This window comes from Monodelphis domestica, chromosome 1, assembly GCF_027887165.1.
Source record: "Monodelphis domestica isolate mMonDom1 chromosome 1, mMonDom1.pri, whole genome shotgun sequence".
Lineage (NCBI taxonomy): Eukaryota > Metazoa > Chordata > Mammalia > Didelphimorphia > Didelphidae > Monodelphis > Monodelphis domestica.
The window spans coordinates 269,277,293-269,300,138 of record NC_077227.1 but is presented as its reverse complement, the minus strand read 5'-3'; positions in this window follow the sequence as shown (position 1 = coordinate 269,300,138).

Below are 22,846 nucleotides of genomic sequence, written 5' to 3'. Positions count from 1 at the left end.
GAGCTCAGGAAAGAGATGTGGGCTAAATTTATAGATTTGAGAATCATCTATGTAGAGATGATAGATTTAAAAGGAATTTAAATCAATGAAAGAGACTATATAGATAGAGGATGAAGGGGCTCAGAATAGAGCTCTGGAATATTTTTGAGGCTATGCTAGAGGCAGCTCAAACCAGTCACAAAAGCCAAATTTTCAACAGTAACATTTATAATCTCAGAAACTGGCTAATGCTACGAATCAAGGATTGATCTGTTGTTTTGTTGATTATCTACACTTTAAAAAAGTGATCAAGAAAATGTTAATAGTGCAGCTTAAGCTTGAAAGTATGTCATGCATGCATTTTTTTCAGAGCTGTTTGTTTGTTTGTTTGTTTTATTAAACACTTACATTTCATCTTAGAATCAATAGTGCATATTGGTTCCAAGGTAGATGAGTGGTAAGGGCTAGGCAATTGGGATTAAGTGACTGGCCCTGGGTCACACAGCTAGGAAGTATCTGAATCTAGATTTGAATCCAGGACCTCTTATCTCTAGGCTTTACTCTCAATCCACTGAGCCACTTAGCTGCCCTCAGTAGTTTGTTTTTTTAAAGATATCATTTTATAATTGATCAATATGCATTTATTAAAAACTTACTATGTGTCAGAAACTGTGCCATGTGCCAAGGATACTATATATTCATTTGACTGTGGTCACAGGGACTCTGGATGGGCTTCACTGCAGCAATATATTTAGATAGATAAGGTCTAGATTACCTCATTCTGCATCTCCAAGAGAAAATAAGATTTCTGGGGGCAACTAGGTAGCTCAATAGAAAGAGAGCCCGGCTTAGAGATGGAGATCCTGGGTTCAGTCTGGCCTCAGACACTTCCTAGCTGTGCTGAGCAAATCACTTAACTCTAATTGCCTAGCTCTTCTTACTGCTCTTCTGCCTTGAAATCAATCCTTAGTCTTATCTTATCAATATACTTAGTATTGATTCTAAGATAGGAGTTAAGGGTTTTTTGAGGGGGGAATAATTAAAACATGATTTCAGTCTCAGTGGGGAGCAAGAGAAGGGCCAAGACTGTGCACTTGTGTCTTCCCTTCACCAATTTCCAAGTGTGATATTGTACTAGAATTATATCTATCAATTACACGTAACATATTTTTGCAGTCTAAGTTGAAATGATGTTCTACTTTGGAGTTCAGAATTAAACCTACTTCCCATGGTCACTCTAAAAGAAGAGCAACAGCTTACTGTCGGCCAGTTTAGCTCCCATTCACCAAATGCTCATTACCAAAAAGACAATCATGGATAATAATTAAAACATATTTAGGCGAGTGAAGATAGAGGTAGAATATACAAGGGTAAATGGGCTCTGATTCAGGAGGGAGATAAAAATCTCATCTCAACCAAGAAAAGATCTCAACAGAAGAATCAACTGTTGGAAGAAGGGATGAATTTGATATGTGAATCAAGGGACATATTGTGTGTGAGAAAGAGATATGACTTTCACCATGCAGTTGAAGCTCTAATGACTCAATATATGTATTCAGAATTTGTATTTTGCTTTCATGTACCATCTCCCTCAAATTCTACCTCTTTGCTTCTCTTTCTTAAGTCTTTTACATATGTCATGTTCAATGTCATGGAGAATGACTATTACTCTTACATATATGTATTAATTATCATTATAATTATAAATTTATATATCTCCCTTATCAAATTTGTTATAAAGTATTGTGACAATTTTTTATTTTCTCTTATTAATCTTATTAATGGGATTCAGAGCAATTTCTCCTTATTAGGAGATTATTTGGCTGACTGAAACCTTTTAAATTCCTGAGATAGGAAGTCAAAAGAGATCTAGGACTTCCCAAAGTAATGTAATCTGCTTTATTTCTGGAAAGATCCCTCCTGGCTCAAAATCTATATTTTAATTTGTGAAATATAAATTTCCACTTAGACCATTGTAAACACTGAACTTTGGAATTAATTTTTTTCCATTTTAAAATTTTTATTTGGTCAATTTCAAACATTATTCCTTAATTACAAAAATCATATTCTATTCCTCCCTACCCTCCCCCCACCCGTCTCATAGCCGATGTACAATTCCACTGGGTATTACATGTGTTCTTGATCAGAACCCATTTCCATGCTGTTGGTGTTTGAATTAGGATGTTCATTTAGAGTCTACATCCCCAATCATATCCCCTCGACCCATGTAATTAAGCAGTTGTTTTTCTTCTGTGTTTCTACTCCCACAGTTTTTCCTCTGAATGTGGATAGTGGTCTTTCACATAGATCCCTTAGGGTTGTTCTGGAACACTGTATTGCCACTAATGGAGAAGTCCATTACATTCGATTGTACCACAGTGTATCAGTCTCTATGTACAATGTTCTCCTGGTTCTGCTCCTTTCACTCTGCATCAATTCCTGGAGGTCATTCCAGTTCACATGGAATACCTCCAGTTTATTATTGCTTTGAGCACAATGGTATTCCATCACCAACATATACCACAATTTGTCCAGCCATTCCCCAATTGAAGGGCAGCCCCTCATTTTCCAATTTTTTGCCACTACAAAGAGTGCAGCTATGAATATTCTTGTACATGTATTTTTCCTTATTAACTCTTTGGGGTACAAACCCAGCAGTGCTATGACTGAATCAAAGGGCAGACAGCCTTTTAGTGCCCTTTGGGCATAGTTCCAAATTACCCTCCAGAATGGTTGGATCAGGAATTAATTTTAATATGTAAGTTTTATAGTTGCACAAGATTATGATTCTGTTTTGATTAGTATGACTATGGTCTAAGAAGATTTTAAGATTGCTATAGATCAAAAATTATTTCTCTATCTCTCTGACAACTTTTCTCTGTATAAAGCTTTGTTCAGAGTTCATTTTTGGAACTCAAAACCTGTGATTAAGGATAATAAAACCTAGGTTTTAACCTTTGGAATTTTCTGTGTTGTGATAGAGTTATTCTGTTCTGTTCAGTTCTGGTTCCGATTCCAAGGAGGAGACACACACGGTAATGCAATACACAAGAGGTACTTTATTCAAGCTATAGCTTGGGCCTCCATGAGAAGTGGAAGACCCTTTCCTAAACCTGGCTTATATAGATGGAATAGGGAAGGGGGTTTGTCCTGAAACCTAGGCGCCAAAAGGGAAGACACATTAATCTTAGTCTCTGCTACCCAGATGTTTCTCTTTAACATATGGTCATGGTGACCTTGGTCAGGTCAGTGAAACCTAAAGTTCTGAGATAACATATCTTTATGGTACTACATAAATAAGGACACGTCAATCAGTTCTTGGGATAAGGAATCCATTAGGGGGTCATCTGGAGGGCAAGTTCCCGTGATATCAGTCTGTTTCTTCATTCCCCACTTCTTTTTTAGGGAAATGAGGAATCCTACTCATGGGAATAGGGTCCTCGTAGGGGCATTGATGTTGTTTAAGGGTAGATATTTCTGTCTTAGGACCATGAGTTGGACTGTGTTAATCTGGTATTTCACAAACTGGACCAAGTGATTGAGTATACAAGGCTCAAAAGCCAGAAGGAGGATGAGAATGACAAAGTGTCCTACAAGTGTGGAGATCAGGGAGATCAGGGTGAGCCAGGGGGATCAATTAAAGATTTGTTGGTTCCAGGGTCCCGCCTCAATCTGCACTTTCTGGTGTTGGTCAAGGCTTTTCTTAAGTTCTGCTAGAGATTCCCTAGCAATCCCTGTGTGATTGGTGTAGAAGCAGCATTCTTCAAGTGCAACACATAGGCCTCCTTCTTGGAGGCCAATTCTGAAGCACTACTTCCGAGAGGGAAGTAAGGGATTTCTCTAAGGCCTTCAAGGATTGTTCAATGCAGCGGAGATCAGTATCAACTGCAGCATGTAGGGAGCTTAGTTCTACTTTAAAGGAAAGAAGAGAAGTTATCCCCGTTCCTAACTCTGCTAAACCAAAAATAGATGTGAGGGTCATGGCTAGGACTGGTTCACGGCATTCCCGGAGGTGTAGAAGTTTCTGCCAAGCGGTTAGGAACTGATCATTACTGTGATAGAGGATCCTGGGTGGGACCATAACTAGCAGACAGTATTCCTGGGATAAGGAAGCCATGGAAATGCAGGGCGTAAGGCAGTCCTCGAGCAAGCCCATCAGGTTCCCTGGGGTAGAATGAGATACTTAGCCTAGGACTTAGGAGTATCGGGGATGCAAGTAGAAGGGGCTAGGGTAAGATTCTCAACACAGATGCCAGAACCTGTGATAGACTGGAGGGTAAGGCCAACCTTCCGGTCTCCCCAGTCACACTCAGGAGGGGAATCACTCTGGCAGGAGTTGTAGCTGGTATTTAGGGCTATGGCGTCATAGTAAGGTAGAGCTGCACTCAGGCAAAGCCAGCAATGAGAAGTAAGGTTGGGGAAGGAACTGTTCAGGGAATGATAAGATTCTTTGACTATGGGCCACAGGGGGCTAAGAACAGCAGGGGGATAATAGGAAGGTTGGGGGCCAGGGGTCGCAAGGCAGGATTCGGTCCAGCTGAGGCAGGATTTGGTCCAACCATGACTGCAGCTGGGGTTCTGGGTATAGGTGATTTTTTGATGAGCAAAAGGCCTCCTGAGTCATATCCATCTAAATAGTAACAGAATCCCCAAGTTTTTCCCGTCAACCATCATGGGTGGGTTAGATTACAGTGAGGTTGAGGTATTGGCAGTTTCCCTATTTTAATGGTCAGGTGTGCCCTGTCCCATCAACCTTACATGGGGTACAGCCATAAGGGCCCCACTGAAGTGTGAGCCATGGGTCAGGGACCCCAGGGACCCAGTTGGTGGCAAGGGTCTCACAGCCCCAATAAGCACAATAATAGTGATGGGGCTCATTGCAATAAGATCTACCCACTTTTGAAGTGGGGCAGAGATAGTATCTGAGCTGGTTCAGGTAAGGTTTTATGGGGGCCAAATCACAAGGGTATGCTGTGAAGGAAGGGGCCCCTGATGTAGCGACCAACTTGACGACAACTTGGTCTTCCCATCTCTGCAGAGTCCATTGCCAGGATTGATGGGGATTAGGAGATTCTTGTACCAAATTAAGAGGTTGGCAGAGCAAGAAGTACAGGATCAGCAGGAACCTTATTTCTATGGGTCACTCAGAGCTTGAGTGGATTGGATAGATGTTTATGGATAGTCCAGGAGTCTGTGGGTGGAAAGTCAGTAGGTGTTGCTTTCTGGATCTAGGAATGGTGTATCCAAGGTCCAATCCTGTCCACTTTGAGTGCTGAGGGGGTAACAAAGAGGGTTACAAAGGGACCCTTCCACCGGGGCTGTAAGGAGCCTTTCTGATGTCTTTTAATCCACACCCAGTCACCAGGTTGGTAAGGGTGGGGGTCATAAGGGGCAGGTTGAAAGAGGTCCCTGACTTGAGGCCAAAGGTTCTTCTGAAAATGTGCTAGACACAACAGCATAAGCCATAGTTCAAGAGGTATGTTTCTTCCCTTCGGGTTTGGGAGTGTGGGAAGAATGGGGTATAGGGAACCATACAGGATTTCATAAGGGGTTAAGGATGAGGGTCCTGAGGTGTTCTGGGCTTGGAACAAGGCCAAGGGAAGGAGGATCACCCAGTCTATGCCAGTCTCGAGGACCAATTTGGTTAAAGTCTCCTTAATTGTTCTATTCATCCTCTCTACCTTGCCTGACCTCTGGGGATTATGTTCACAATGCAACTTCCAATTTGTCCCCAGAGCTGTGACCACCCCTTGTGTAATTTTACTCATGAAAGCCAGACCATTGTCTGAGGCAATGGTCTCAGGTAACCCATACCGAGGGATGATTTCTTCAAGAAGCTTCTTTGCAACTATTAATGCAGTTTCGGTCTTAGTCAGAAACGCCTCTGGCCATCCTGAGAAGGTGTCAACTAGAACAAGGAGATATTTAAACCCAAACTTTCCCAGTTTTATTTCAGTAAAGTCAATTTCCCAATGTTGGCAAGGCCTTTGTCCCCTTATCCTCTGCCCAATGTGTTTGTCAGGTTTGGCTGCCCGAAGGAGCTGGCATGTTGTACAAAAATCAACCAGTCAGCAAAGGAATCAGCTTCTCTCTATATACTTGAATTTGCCTTCGTCCAAGAGTTGTGTGAGTTTTTGGTCTCCTAGGTGGGAGAGGTGGTGCAAGTGGGTAGTAAGGAGCTTCCCTAAAGCCTCTGGAAGGAGCAGATTCCCATTGGGGTCATGGTACCACACTCCTTCTGTTTGTCCTAGGTGGCACTTGATCTAAGTAATGTCTTCCTCAGTATATTGGGGTTCTCCATCTGGTGGTGATGGGATGGTAGTTGTGGTGAGGATCGTGACTTGTCCCCGAGCTGCCTGTTTGGCTGCCCAATCTGCCAATCTGTTCCCTCAGGCTTTGTGACAAGGAAATCACTTTAAAAGACTGATATATATTAATTTAAGGTCGCCAAGGAATTCAGCTATGTGATTCCTTAATGAAAACTCAAGTCAGCAGTCAACCTTTTATGGAGTTTAATTACAAACAGGAGGAAGAAAGGTATTAGAGAGAGAGAGAGAGAGAGAGAGAGGGAGAGAGAGAGAGAGAGAGAGAGAGAGAGAGAGAGAGAGAGAGAGAGAGAGAGAGAGAGAGAGAGAGAGAGAGAGAGAGAGAGAGAGAGAGAGAGAGAGAGAGAAGGGAATAGGGCTTAAATACCCCCTCTGTTTAGGCTGGGCCAAAAGGCCCAAGCCTTAGATAGCTGAGGCAAAGAAAAGAGATCAGTCCCTATCACTCACGTGACCAAAATGGAGAAACAGTCTCAGGGGCCTCCACCTCCAGCTTCCTTCAGAGCAAGCTTCTCAGAGCACAACCTCTAAGAGCAAAACCTCTCCAACTCTCCCTCAGTCCTCAGACCCCTCTATCTTTAAGGAAACCATCTCAGTTCCCTCCCCTCAGTTCTCACATCTACCAATCACTGTCCATGTCTTCCCTGTGCCAATGGTGGCTCTAGCTTAACCCAGGACCGCCCAGAGGTCTGTGGCTTTGCACATGTCTGTTGAAGGTCATATTCTCAAATAATTAAATCTTGATCCTTTGCTGCAGCCCTTCCTAAATCCTGTTACCCTGAGTAGGGTGGAGATTGGAAGTTCCAAGACCTGGTTCTGTCATTCCAAGTATCTCTATTGTATCAATTCTAAAATCAATCATGACTCAAAGAACTTCCTGTTCTATGCTTAAGCATAGGTCAAAGCCCTTTCCATTGTTCAGCAAAAGATTTCTGTCGTAAAGTAATCTTAAGTAGGGAGGAGAAGGACCCTCCCATGCCAAGGGGGGGTTCACATTCCAATAGACTATCAGTAGGAAATTTTCAAGTATGAAATTTCCCAATGGTGAAATTTCCAACATTTATAAGTCTAAGAAATTTTAAGGTTTACAGCTTCCAAGGAGTCTCCCTTTTGATGCCACTGCTTTTGGTTCCCAGACCACCAATAGGAGATCCTGGATTTCAGGAAGATTATGGACTGGGGCTCCAACAGAGGTAACAAACTCCCTTTCCCAATATATCGGGGCATGCACATGCAGGGTGGCAAAGGCATACCTGCTATCCATATATACTGTGGTTCTTTTCCTTCTGCTTTCCTAAGGGCTTGCGTTAGGGCAACCAACTCAGCTTTTTGGGCTGAGGTTCCTTTGGGTAAGGCTGCTGCCCACACAGTTTCACCTGCTGCATTCACGATGGCCGCCCAGGCCAAGCGGTGCCCATTTTCAAGAAAGCTGCTGCCATCCATGAATAGGATTAGCACTGTTTGGTAGGTGTTCATCTTATAACCCGGGTCGAGCAGTGATCGCTTCCGCTAAAACCTCTCCACAATCATGTATAGGGGCCAGATTGGTAGGAGATAGATTGGGCAGTAGGGCAGCCGGGTTGAGTGAAGAGATGACCCTGAACAAGATGCATAAAGTATCCAATAACAGTGATTGGTAATGTGCCAGTCTGGCATGTGAAAACCAGTGGCTCGTCGGCTGTTTCAATACCCCCTCAATAGCATGGGTGGTAGAGAGAATTAAAGATTGTCCATAAATTAGTTAGCATCCTTAGTTAACAAGGCAGCTGAGGCTACAGTGAGAAAAAAAGGGGGCCACCCAGCAGTTACAGGGTCAAGGCATTTTGAAAGATATGCCACTGGTCTATTCCAGGGTCCTAACCTTTGGGTTAATACCCCTTTTGCAACCCCATGTTTCTCCTCAATAAAGATTTGGAAGGGTTTTTCGGGGTTTGGAAGTGTTAGGGCTGGTGCCTCAAGTATGGCCCTATGAAGGTGTTGGAAGGCCTCTTCGGCCTGAGGGGTCCATTCCAAGTCTGGGGATTCTTTGGTCAGATTGTATAAGGGCTATGCAATTTCAGCAAAGGAGGGTATCCACAATCTGCAATACTCCACAGAGCCAAGGAACTCATTGAGTTGCCTGGCTGTGGAGGGCCTTGGAATCTGCAGAATTGTGTCTTTCATGGCTTGAGTTTGCCATCTATGGCCACCTTTCAGTTTATACTCCAGGAATTTGACTTCCCACTGGACCAGGGATGCCTTTTGGCACTTACACAGTAGCCTAAGTGGTCCAGGGTCTTTAAAAGATCTAGGGTGACTTGCTCACAATCATCTGAGGTACAGGAGGCCTTCAAAAGAAAGTCGTCCACATATTGGAGGAGGGTGACCTCAGGGTGGGTAGTTTGAAAATCTTGAAGGTCCTGAGCCATGGATTCACTGAACAGTGTGGGGCTATTTTTAAACCCTTGGGGTAGTCTAGTCTAGGTGAGTTTCCCAGATGTCTGAGTATTTTCATTAAACCATTCAAATGCAAAAATTGGCTGACTGGAGGGCACCAGGGGTAAGGTAAAGAAAGTGTCCTTCAGATCTAGAGCAGTATACCAGGTCAAGTCGGGAGAGAGAGAGAGCTGAGCAAGATGTAGGGGTTAGGCACAGTTGGGTGGATGTCCTCAACTCTAGCATTCACTTCCCCTGGATCCTGGACTGGGCGTTATTCTATCCCTCCCTGATTCTGGATCGGTAGTAAGGGAGTATTCCAGGGGGAGTGACAAAGTACCAGGATACCCAAACCTAGGAGTCTGTTGATCTGAGGGGTGATACCCCTTCAGGCCTCCAGGGTCATGGGGGTATTGTTTAATCCGAATAGGCGTTACACCTGGTTTTAAGGTGACAATGACGGGAGTCTGTTTTTGGCCAGACCTACCTTGGAGAGTTCTGCCCATACCCCAGGGGCCCAATCCACTCACAACTGGACAACCTTATGGATGGAAGCTGGTGGTTGGGAGTAGAGGGGCTCATAGAGGCGGTATTCTTCTGGGATGGTTAAAGTCAAGACCTGTAAGGGGGCATCAGTATTGTCTGTGACAGAAACTGCTGAATCTGTAAAATGAATGTGGGCCCCAATTTTGTGCAAGAGATCCTGGCCCAATAAGGGAGTAGGACTCTCTGGAATAACAAAAAAAGAGTGGGACACCAGATAATATCCTAGATTAACAATGTGTTTCGTAATTCAATTATAGCGGTGGGTTCCAGTGGCCCCTTGGACCCAACTAGCCTGCAAATAAACATCTCCAAAGGGGTTCCTAAGGATGGACTTGTCAGCTCCAGTGTCTACCAAAAATTTAACCAGTTTTCCCTCCACTTTAGCAGCTACCCAGGACTCGGGGAGGGATGACAAGTCCCATCCTCTTCAATCCTCCTCTCTTTGAAGGGTAAGGATATTTTACCTTCTTTCTCACACATCCCCACCCCAGGCAGGGTTGAGGGCAATTTAATGCCCAATGGCCCCCTTCTCCACAGTTAAAAACACCTGTTCCTCCACCCTGGTAGCCTTTGAGGGACAGGTCTATCAGGTATCCCCTGAGGTTTTGGATTACCCATTGGAGGAGTCTGAGGAGTCTGAACCAGGCTGGCTGCCAGGATGTGGGTCACCTCTCTTTAGCATCTATGGTCTTTCTGCCTCTCTTCCTGCCTGTGTTTCTCTTCCCTCTCTTCTCTCCTTTTTCTCTCCTCTTTTTCTTCCAGATCCTTCCTTTTGGCCCTATCTTCTGGAGTGTCTTGGGTGTTAAAAACCCTCTCCACAATTCGTAAGAGGTCAGATATACTCTGGTTCCCTAAATCCTTCTTCTGGAGCTTGCGGTGAATATCTGGTGCCGCTTGGTTAACAAAGGCTAAAAGAATGGCAGCCCGACTTGTTTCTGCTTGGGGGTACATGGGGGCATACAGCCAGAATACCTCTTGCAGATGTTCTAAAAAGGCTGCTGAACTTTCATCTGCCCCTTGTCTAACTAAATTAACCTTGGCCAAATTAGTGGGCTTGCGGGCCGCAACCTGGAGACCAGTCATGAGAATCTGGCAATAGACATGGAGATGTTCCCTACTTTCAGGTTGCTCAAAATCCCAATTGGGACGAGTGAGAGGGAAGGCTTCTTCGATGAGGTGTTGCTGGGTCATGGGACAGCGTCGACCCCGTTAGGCACATTTTTGCGGGCCTCCATGAAGATGCATTCATGCTCTTTGAGGGTGAAAAGGACCTGCAAAAGCTACTGACAATTGTCCCAAGTGGGATTGTGGGTGGATATAATAGACTCTCATAGATCAATTATTTTGGGGGGCTCCTAGGAAAAAGGAGGGTTTTGGGTCTTCCAGTTATAGAAGTCACTGGAGGAAAATGGCCAATATTGGTAAAGTCGGGGGGCCCTTGGAACTGACAGGTCCATGACCCACACAGTTAAGATGGCACTAGTAGAAGAAGGTTTCTCAATCTTGGGCTCAAGAGTTGGCACCCTCCCTCTTCCCCTTGTGCGACTTGCTGGGAGACTAGAGTGGGAGCTAGCTGCGGTGACTGCCTCCTCCGGAAGATGATTTAGATCAGGATACAAGGGGGCATAAGGAGGCGGGGAAGGATCAGGGGGGCTATTGTCTGAAGCCTGTAGAACTGGTTTCTTGGGTGAGGAAGGGGGAGAAGTGGTCACCTGTAGTTGGAAGACTAGAACTTGGGGAGAGTCCTGCCTTGTGGGGGGTAGGGAAGGGGAAGGTTGCAAAGGTTGTAGGAAAGGCTGCAACCACAAGGGTGGGTTCAGAACCAGATCCTGCCAGGTGATTATATATGGGGACTGATCTGGGTGACCAAAGAGTCTGGGGTCCAGGATGCAGGAACTGAGGAAGGAGATAACCCCCAAGTTAAAGGTGCCTCCCTTCAGCCATCCAAGCTCAAGGGTAGGCCACTTCGAATCACAATAGGTGACAAGTTGTCCCTTCTTAACAGTGAGGGATTCTGGGCTCGCTCCTTAAAGACGGAGAAGTGAGCCAGGACCAAATCTAAGGGGGTAGATGTTTGTTGGCCCATGAGGATGATGAAAGACCCAAATATAGAAAGACACATGAGACAAATAGTAAAATCCAGACAACAAATAGATGTGGAAGACAAACAACAGAGATACAGACTTTCACTAGGTTTTGGGGCAGGCAAGCTTACACTCCCCCAAACCCAGGGGCTTATCTTAGAGATCCTATTCCTTGGCATGTCTGCCAGCGTGGAAATTTTTCATACTCACCATCTAACGGTGCTCCTTACGACTCATTGGGTCCTCAGAGGACTTGAACCTCTGTTACAGGGATCCGGTCCCTGTCCCAACTCCAACTTGGGCAGGGGGCCTCTAACCACCCCAAAGTTCCAACTGAGTACTCTTTTTTTTTTTTAAACCCTTACCTTCCATCTTAGAGTCAATACCGTGTAGTGGCTCCAAGGCAGAAGAATGGTAAGGGCTAGGCAATGGAGGTCAAGTGACTTGCCCAGGGTCACACAGCTGGGAAGTGTCTGAGGCCAGATTTGAACCTAGGACCTCCTATCTCTAGGACTGGCTCTCAATCCACTGAGCTACCCAGCTGCCCCCCTACTGAGTACTCTTAACAAATCCTCTAGAAGGGAAATCTCTCAGTCTCTCAAAACAAAACTTCCACTTCCTGGTTGTTCTGGCCCAGCCCCTTGTGGGACTCGGGAACCGCATACTTGGCAGGTCCTCACTCAGAAACAGGTGAAAGGGGGTCTTAATGGATCCAACTTGGCCATAAGCTGTCTCCATATAATCCACAGAGCACAGAATCTGCCAGCCACTTAGCTATATGCTGTGATCCAGACTCTTCCCTTCCCCATACACATTCACACAGACAAACACACTCAGATTTCCCTTCAGGGATTCAAGTACCTTTACCATTGTGTGGTCCAAACCTTTGGAATCCTGGACAAGCCCCACAATGTTCTGTCCAGTTCTGGTTCAGATTCCAAGGAGGAGACACACACGGTAATGCAATTCACAAGAGGTACTTTATTCAAGCTATAGCTTGGGCCTCCACGAGAAGTGGAAGACCTCGAGCCTTTCCTAGACCTGGCTTATATAGAAGGGGGGTTGTCCTGAAACCCAGGCGCCAAAAGGGAAGGTGCGTCAGTCTTAGTCTCTGCTACCCAGCTCTTTCTCTTTAACATATATGGTCATGGTGACCTAGGTCAGGTCAGTGAAACCTGAAGTTCTGAGATAACATAGTCTTATGGTACTACATGAATAAGGACATGTCAATCTTAGTTCTTGGGATAAGGAATGCATTAGGGGGTCATCTGGAGGGCAAGTTCCCGTGATATCAGTCTGTTTCTTCAATTCATCAGCAATTGCTATCATATAAACTCAGTGGGAATATTTTTCCCAAAACAAAAGTTCTTTTTCCCAGTGGCCATTTCCCTTTTTATCTTGTGTATAGACCAAGACATGCTATATTTCACTTTTCTTTTGTTTTTTTTCAAGTTCTCTTCCACAAAAGGGCTAATATGGAAGCATGTTTTACACTATTACACATGTAAAATCTATATTAGATTGCTTGCTGTCTGCGGGGAGGGGCAAAGGGTAAGGGGAGAATTTGGCTCAAACTTTTAAAAATGAAAACTTAAAAAATTGTTTTTTTATTTAATTAAGGGAAAAGTAAACTGTTAAAAAAATAAGAGAATACACTTGCTTGAGCAATTTGGAACTATGCCCAAAGGGCTATAAAACTGTGTATTTCCTTTGACCCAGCAATGCCTCTACTGTATATATCCCAAAGAGATCAAAGGAAAAGGACCTATATGTATAAAATATTTATAACAACTCTTTTTGTAGAGGTAAAGAACTAGAAATCAAGGGTACATCCATAAATTGGAGAATGATAGAACAAGTTGTATATGATTGTGATGGAATCCTAATATGCTATAAGAAATGGCGAGGGGGGATGATTTCAGAAGAACTTGGGAACGTATATGAACATGCAAACAGAAATGAGCAGACTCGGGAGAATACTATATACAGTGTTACCAATATTGTACAATGTAAATAATCCATTGTGAATGATTTAGTTGTTCTTTACAATACAATTTCTAAGGACTTAAGATGAAAAATGCTATCTACTTCCAGAGAAAGAACTGATGCAGTGTGAATGCAGACTGAAATCTAATTTTTTCACTTTAAACTTTTTCTAGTTTTTTTTTCTTTTGCAAGATGGCTAATATGGAAATATGTTTTTTATGATTTCATATGTATAACTGAGATCACATTTCTGGCCTTCACAATAGGTGAAGAAGTCTTAGAAGGGAGAAAATTCAGAATTCAATTTTTTAAAAAATGTTTAAAACTAATAAATTTTTAAAAAAGAATATACCTCCTCCTTCCATCCAGATCACATGAGCAACAAAATGGAAATCTAGACTTCCCTCTGATTCCTCATGACCTCTTGAACTTCTCCAAAATAGAAATTATGCCCCAAAGATAAAGCTACTTCAGCTGTCTCCACCCTCAGAATCAGATGATTAAAAAACAAATTCATTGACCCAGAGGTCACTCAGAACTCTGCTCCCCATCCCACACACCTTCTACACTAAGGACAGCACACAGGAATCCATTTCTGTTTGACACTACTAGTATAAGATGTTAGCCTAAACCTAATTTATGCCAGAATGCTTTTCAGGTTTTTCTTTAGCAATTTTCATCATAGAAGGAATTTAGTCCTAGACCATTTGTTTTCCTCTCTATCAAATCCTGGGTTTGAGTCCCATTGTTTTTTGATTATCCCTTGTCAAATCTGTATCTTTCTATTTTTTAATCAATAGTAGATAGTTTTGAGGATTGCTACTTTATAATACAGTTTGAAGTCTAAAGGTACTATTCCTCCTTAATTTCAACTTTTTTTTTCACTATTTTCCTTGGTATTTTAGATTTTTTGTTTTTCCAGATGAATTGTTATTATTTTATGAAGTTCCATAAAGAATTCCCTTGGTAATTTCATTAGTATAGCATAAATTAACGTTGGAAGTATTTTCATTTTTATTAGCATAGGCTAGCCATGATTACTGAATGAATTCCACCACCTATTTAAATTATTCTTTATTTATTTAAGGAATACTTTGTAATCGAATCTATATAGGTATTCTATATGCTTTGGTAGGTTGGTCCCCAGATATTTTATATATTTTGTAGTTATTTGGAATAGAATTTCCCTTTCTATTTTTGCTTCTTAGGTTTGATTTTTATTATCTAGAAATGCTGTTGATTTTTGAGGGTTTATTTTATAGTCTGTAACTTGGCTGAACCTACTAATTATCTCAATTAGTATCCTTGCTGATTCCCTAAGATTTTCTAAGTATGTCATTATATCATCAGCAAATAAGGATAGTTTTATCTCCTCCTTACCAATATTCATGCCTTTAATTTCTTTCTCTTTTCTTATTACTGTTTCTAGTATTTCCAGAACAACATCAAACAATAGTGGGGAGAAGCATCCTTCCTTCACTTCATTGGAAAAGGTTCTAGAACATCCTAATAGCATGTAATGAAGGATGCCTTTTGTTTTTTATATAAATGCTTTAATGAAATTAAAGAAAAGGTCCTTCTTTGTCTAGATGTTGAAGGGCTTTTAGCATAAAAGAATGCTATACTTTGTGAAAGGCTTTTTCTGCACTTACTGAGAGCACACAGGTTGGGATATTTTGGCTTTTAATATGACTAATTGTTCTTTTCCCCCTCCAATGTTGTACCATCCTTGCATCCCAATTTAAATCCTCCTTGGTCACAATGAATGATTCCTTAGGGTACAATGCTAGAATTTGATAGATTTTATTTAATGTTTTTGAGTTGATATTCATTAATGACCACTGACCTATGGTTTTCATTCTATGTTATATATTTCATAATTTTTATTATTTTTATTATATATTTGTTTCATAAAAGGATTCTGGTAGAGTAATTTCTCTCAATTTGGGAGGAAGATGTGTTAAGTATGGGTACTAATTGTTCTTTAAATTTTTGATAGCATTCTCCATTGAATCCATTAAGATCAGGAGTTTTTTCCCCCTTTGGTAGTTCCTTTATAGTTAGATCTATTTCATTTTCTGAGACTGAGTGATTTAAGACCTCTATCTAGCCATCCTATTGTTTTGGTATTTTATCTTTTCGACATTAATCCATTATTTCTTTTTTTTTTTCAGTTTTGTTAGCATGTAACTGCATAATATGTTCTGATTATCCTTTTTATTTCTTCTGGTTTTGTTGTGATTTCATCCTGCTCATTTGTTATTTTTATTGATTTGATTTTCAGCTCTCTTCTTTTTAATAAGATTAGTTTAAAGTTAATCAATTTCATTAGTTTATTCAAAGAATCAGCTTTTCCTTTCATTTATAATTTCTTAGAGTAATTTATGCTTATTTTAGATTTATTTGTTGACTTTCCATTTTTTACAAAAGTTTATTCAGTTCATCAATATTCTCTTTTCTCTTTTGTTAATGTATATTTGTGCAGTTATAAATTTCCCTTTAATGATTGCTTTTACTGCATGCTAGAAGTTTGGGTATATTATTTTATCCTCATGATTTTCTTTCTCTGTTAAAATTTTATCTTATATTGGTCCCTTTGACCACCTTTCCCCCTTCTAGTTAGTATAGTAAATAAGTTTCTAAGTAGCAAGGATAAAGTAATAATAGAAGAAAGTAAGATTGCAAAGGGGAACCTAGAAATTATTTTTGGCCCATTCTAAAAGATCAAAGGGACATATTGGTTACTAACAACTATATATCATAAGTTAATTAAAAGTCATATTCTGAGATAATGGACTAAATCAGGGGAAGCCGGGTAGGCGTGTTGTAAGAGCCCTTTGGTCCTGCTAACTGCTAATAGTCTTTAAGTCTCAGATAAACTTCCAGACATGGGCAGTAAGACCTGCAGAAAACCAGATATTGCTGATAACTTTGAGATGATGTGGATATGTTAATTAACTAACTCCAAGGTAACATGGAAAGGAGTTAGACCATCCCCCACTAATACCATATTACAATGAGAATTCCAGATTTCTCCCCCTACCCCCAGCACTCTTCCATCTCCTAAAGGTTGTTGCCTTAAGTGCTCCCAATGCCAATCCATGGTCATAAAAGTGACTCTGTAGCTCTCCCTCTCCCCATTCTCTGCCCCATGCTGCTTGCCTTCCTCCATCATTCCATCCCCATCCTCCTGCAGTTCACCTCTATTCCTGCATAATTTGCCTCTGTACTTTCTGTGCCATCTGCCCCTGAACTCTCTGTGCCCTATTAAAATATGATTGAGGTATGACTCCTCACTGCCATTATGTTCTTTTCCCTCAAATATCCAAAGAACTGGATATACCTGCCCCATTTTGACTCGGAAGAATTCCCTGGTAGTTTCATTCCCGTATTTGATGAATAATTCCATAAATTAAAAAAAAATCACTTTCACATAATTATTTATTATTTCCTTCATTTGTTCTTATTTTATTTATCTTTAAACCATTGCTTTCTGTGTTAGAAACAATACTATGTATGTATTGGTTCTAAAGCAGAAGAGTGGTAAGGGCTAGGCAATGGGGATTAGGTGACTTGCCCAGGGTCACACAGTTAGAAAGTATCTGAGGTCATATTTGAACGCAGGACCTCCCATCTCTAGGTCTGGCTCTCAATTCACTAAGCCACCCAGCTGCCCCCAATTTGTTCGTTTTCTATTCCTTATTTAAGTTGATTGTTAAATCTCCATTTAGGTTTATGCTTTTTATTCATGGTCTCAGAACCAATGACTATTTTTTTATTGAGTTATGGCCTGTAAAGAATTTATCAACTCCTTTGGCTTTTTACATTTGTTTGTAATATCTTGTACATGCGGGACCTAGAAAAATGTAAATTCTTTTGCCATCCAATTTAGAAAATACCATTAGTCTTTCAATTTACCATTAGTCTTTTATTTCTAATATTTCCAGCAATTCGTTCAATTTCATATTTTCCTTTGTGTTTATCTTTCTGCTAAACTTATCCAAAAATGTGGAAGGGATATTGCATTGTCTTGCCATTGTGTTATATCTATTTCCTTTAAGAATTTGTATGCTAAGGCATTTGGAGAATATGTTCATTATGCTGATATTGGTTTATTTTCCATGATTCCTTTCACCATAATGGAGTCTCCTTGCTTATCCCTTTATATTTGGGGATATTTGTTGTTTATTACAACTACTGCTTTCTTGGATTTATTTGATGCATAATAAAATAAAAATCAAATTAAAACCCTCAGTTTTGTTTTCTGTGACTTTATCTTTAAAATATATTTCTTGTAAGTAACAGATGAAAGTTTTGCTTTCTTATCCATACTATTATTTTTTCATTTTATTGGATTATTTAATTCATCCACACCTAAAGTTATGAGTTATATTGGTATTTTCTTTCACTTGTCTCTAATATTGCTTTTTTAAATATAACTTTTCCTTCTTCTGCCTTAAATACAGTACTAAATTTCCATCAGTTACTTTAGCTTATTCTTTTTAAAAATGGATCTTTTCTAATATCTCTCTTCTCCTATCCTTAATCCTTTTCTTTTACTATACTCTTTCCCCTTCCCTAAGTTTTGCTTACTAATTCTTTTTTTTCTGTCCTGCTTTTATCTGGTTATTTAATTCTTCTCTTCCTTTTTCCTCTCAATCAAGTAGACTCCAGATTCCTCTCCCCCTTTCAATTAGTTTGGTATATTCATTATTTTATTTTATTTTATTTTTTGTGCCCATCTCCAGAAAGGGTTTCTCTCATGCTTTTCATTATGTATCTTCTTTTTCTGTCTATTCTAGACCCTTATTCTCTGGTTACTCATTCTTATAATTACCTTATCTTTATCTATTCTCTGTATTCCTCATGGAATTATTTCCATGGTATCCATTCTGGGCTCTCCTTTCTTGGGAGCTTCTGCCACTGCCTTGTAGAGCTTGCCTCAGGGATTCCCTTTTTTCCATTATTCCTCACTCCCAGAAGAGTCAGTTCCTGAAGGTGACAGAGAAGATATTTTCCATGGTAGAACCCTTCTCCTTCAACTCTGCCTCTGATTATGGAGTCCACCACTGATTTATACCCTCTCCCTCAATACATTCTTTTCCTCTTTTGCCTCAAAATCTCTTCCATGGGTTCATGTGGTCTCAACACATCCAAATCCCTCCAAAGTTAGGTCAAGAGGTCTTTTCAAGCACCAAATAACCCAGGTCACACCCAGAACAAGGTTCCATCTTTCATGATACAACTCTTTACCTATAGAAGTCTTCATCAATAGAACCCCCTCACTATTAAAACAAGGCTTGTCTTCTTTTCCTCTGTTTATTTCAATCCTTCTGCCCTTCTTTTCTCCCACTCCCTGCAGGTTCTTCTCATCCTCAGACCACTCAGTGTCACCATCCCCTCATTACTAACACTTGAATTAACTCCCCTGCATCACACATCCCTTTCTATTCTCCTTATTCCCTCCTTTCCTTTCAGTCACCCTCCTATGTTATAACATAGTTCCATAAAACAATCAAATTAGAAAAAAAAATAAAACATTGATTCTCTTTAAGGCAGAGTTTAGCTAGGTTCCATCCGTAATGCTCCAGACCCATCTCTTCATTATAACCCTCACTGGAATTTCAAGGTCTCCCTTTTCTCTCTCACTTTTTAAAACCCCTACCTTCCATCTTAGAATCAATATTATGTAATGGTTCTAAGTCAGAAGAGTGGTAAGGGTTAGGGAAAGGGAATTAAGTGACTTGCCCAGGGTCACACAGCTAGGAAGTGACTAAGGATAGATCATTTTTCTTTTTAATGTTTTTTCTCTTCTTCAGTATTTTCCTTCAATATTTTCCTTCTGTCTAAGAAATCTGCATTCCTAATCTATTGTTCTCTCTTGTTTCTTTGGAAGGACTTATTGCAGATTCCAGTTTTTCTATTCTTTTTCTGTTTTTGCTGTGAAGGCCATGAATTCTGCTCCCATAGTTCTCAGTTCTCTTCTCAACCACTCAGAAACAGCACGTTATTTTCCCATATTATCCTCAGCTTCCATAGAATCCTCTGTCTCATCAAATTTTGGATTATTTTCCATTGTTTTATAATATTTTTTCATAGATACTTGAAATTGTTTACTAAATCTGAAGGTTACATTTCATTTCTTTCTGCTGATAACGTTTTCCTTGTTGATATATCTGTTTATGTTCTAAGTCTTCAAGTTTTCTAATTTCCGTATTTCCCCCCTTATTTTCCTTTATTGCTCAGTCTCTGTTTTCTGACTCTCTGACTCTCCTTGGGAGCTCAGTCTCAAAGTATTTCAGCTTCCTCTGACTCTGGGTAATTTGTCTTTGCCCCAAAGTGACTTTGAGGTGGATAGAAATGAATCTAGTTGTGTCTTGAGTATTTTCCCTCATGCTTAGTGCAGTGCCATCCTCTCCCCCAGACTGCGTCCCATCCTGGTGTCCTCTTTTCTTTTCTCTGATCCTCAGTTCTCTGGTCCAGCACTGGTGATTCAGAGAGTTGCCATGCTTCAGGTTAATTTTTGTCATTTAGGATTCTGAGGTTCTTGGAGGAGAGAGGGGAGGTGGCATTGAGCTCTACTTCAGTCCCAGAAATTAGTACTGCCCCTTTCCCTCTGTTCCTGGATATTCTGCAGGGATCTGTTGGCAGACAGATGCTGCAGGCTATGTAGCCCCAGTGAACATCCAAAATCTGAAGCACTGTAGATCTGGCTATCTGCCTGGACCTGAGTAGACTTCAGTGGTCTTCAGTCTGGGATTTACATGATACTGGAAAGAAGGAGGTTGTGTGGGGCCTGGGGCAGGCATGCTGAGTGAGCTCAGTGTAGAAAGTAATTCTTTTGAGGGAGTTTTTTCAATGCTTTTGGATTCTGAGTATCCTCAGTCATGGAGACAGCTGAAGTTTTTTGATCTTTGATGTATAATTTCCATTTTAGAGAGGTTTGAGTGGTCAAGGGAATCAAAGAATATGTCTGGTCTTCCATCTTGTTTATATATGTGACCTGGGAGTTGAGGAAGGCCCACTTTTTTACTCTCAATATTCCTCTGATGATATTGTATTACTATGAGTCATGGAATATGGAATTTCATAATCTCTAAGGAGTTGAGAATCTCTCAAATTGCTACAGAGAAGTACATAATGGGCATAATCTTGTTACCAATAAAATATAACAGTTATGATCAGAGACATTTATGACCAGAAATGAAGTTGGCCCAGTTACAGAGCAAGAGCAATAAAGTGTGCTCTGCAGGTATCCAAGAAATGTGACAAGAACTGGAGAGAGATCCCTAACACAGTAGGTGGAACTGATATGTTAAGCTTATAGAAGGACATACATCAGTGAGGAACCTAGAACCAAACTTTCAGCATTTTTGATTCATCAGCATTATTACTCACAAGATTGTATTATTCTTCTACCTATATTGTTGATTCTTTGATGGAAAGTAAGGGTTTAAAAAGTTTAGAAACTCAGAAATGCATGAAATACATGTATAGCATTGTATAATAAGAACATTTTCCTATTTTCTAAAAAAATTTATCTTTTTATACCATAAACATACAAAATTTCTTTTTTAAAGTTAAAATAAGTAAAAAGTTAAAGTTTGCAAAAAAGAACTCAAAAGTCAGAAAAAAATGACACAAAAGGCTTCAGTGTAGAGATAACACTGACCTCTGTATAGCCTATGACCAAATACTTAACCCAAATTTTTAAATAAAGTACTATAAACACCCCACAAAAGAAAAAGAACAAGTTCAGACTTCTCTGGTACAATGGCAGAGCCAAAAAATTGGACATGTTTTTTCCAGATTGAAGGCGCCTAACCTGAGGTGTGGAGGGGATACCTATAATTTATTGTACCACAAAAGCAGCCACATATCAACAGTACCAGAAGGTACATAAAAGCTGTAGGGTCACTCCCCATAGAGATCTTAGTCCTTGACTTTCAAAAAGCTAGTCACAAGAGCATATCTGGTTTTTTAATGCATACAATCTCCCTTTTCCTGAGCCAAAAGTTTGTCTTATTTCAAAAGTCTCGGTGTCACAGCAAAAAGAAATTTGAAAGGGACTCAAAGTACTGGTAGATTGAATATAGGCCAGCTATTAATTTCCTTCACACAAAAGAAATTTTTTAAGCCACAAAAGATTTTTAAGCATGAAGTGACAAAGCTTTAAACCATTAACCATTTCTGATAATCCCTACTATACTTTTAGGATATTTAAAATATTTAACCATGGAGCATTTAGCATAGACTTTTGATTTTATTTTTACCTCACCAAACAGCTCCTTCAGTATCTGTCTTCTAGCAAGCCAGGGCTACTCAGGCTCATCTTTCTTTTGGTGCTTATATTCTCCATAGTTGCATCTGCTTCCAGTCATCCTCAAATGAGAAAATCAAGAATTCCTAGAGTAGCCACCTCACAAAAGTCTATCTCAAGATCCTTGTTCTTTTCGGTGTACAGAGGGAAAGAAACAAGTGGAAGAAACAGCTTGGGGTTGTCTAGTTTATGTCAGCACATACATTTTGGAGCAGCAGCCCTGAAATGCAATTAGATGGTAAACAAAATATTAACTAATGCACTCCTGGGAGTTGGGGGGGGGAGGGGAAGAGGAGGAGACTTTCCTTCTGCTTCTTCCTTCCCTAACCAAGCAGGAAATAGAGTGGAACTTGTAGTGACATCACAACACTTCTGAGTGTCCAGTGTGAGTGTATCCTACCAGAGCTTTGAAAGTGGGAACAAGGGAGCAAGTACCTAGAAATCAGACTCTGTTCGACTTTGCCTGACCTTTCTCAAGGGTTATTTGTTGTTTTGTTATGTCTGACTGTTTATGACTCCATTTGGGGTTTTCTTGGCAAAAATACTGGAGTGGTTTGCCATTTCCTTCTCCAGCTCATTTTACAGATAAGGAAACTGAGGCGATTTGCCCAGAGTCACACACAGCACCTGTCGGAGACTGGATTTGAACTTAAGATGAGTTTTCCTGACTCTGGATCTGACATTCTATCCACTTGGCCACCTAACTGCCTTCCGATTAATGATACAAAACAAATAATTTCCTTGCTCTCTCTCTTTCTCTCTCTTCTCTCTCTGTCTCTGTCTTTCTTTCCTCCCTCTCTCCCTCCCTCCCTTCCTCCCTTCCATTAATACTGTGCATTGGTTCCAAGGCAGAATAACGATAAGGGCTAGGCAAATGGGGTTTAAGTGACTTGCTCAGGGTCACCCATCTGGGAAGGGTCTGAGGCCACATTTGAACCCAAGCCCTCCCATCTTGGGGCCTGCCTCTCAATCCAGTCACCTGGCAGCCCCCTAGTGTGCACACTTCAAAATAGCGCCCCAAGAGGTTGGAGCCGCAGGATGCAGAAAGAGAAAGCCAGAGTATCGATTTGTAAGAGAAACTTAGGTTCAAATTTCCCCTCCCCTCCGACCCCCTACCCCCTCCCTTACCTGCCCCCACCCCCCCGTCGGACTTTGGACAGATCACTTCCCCTTTCTAGGATTCAGTAGCCTCA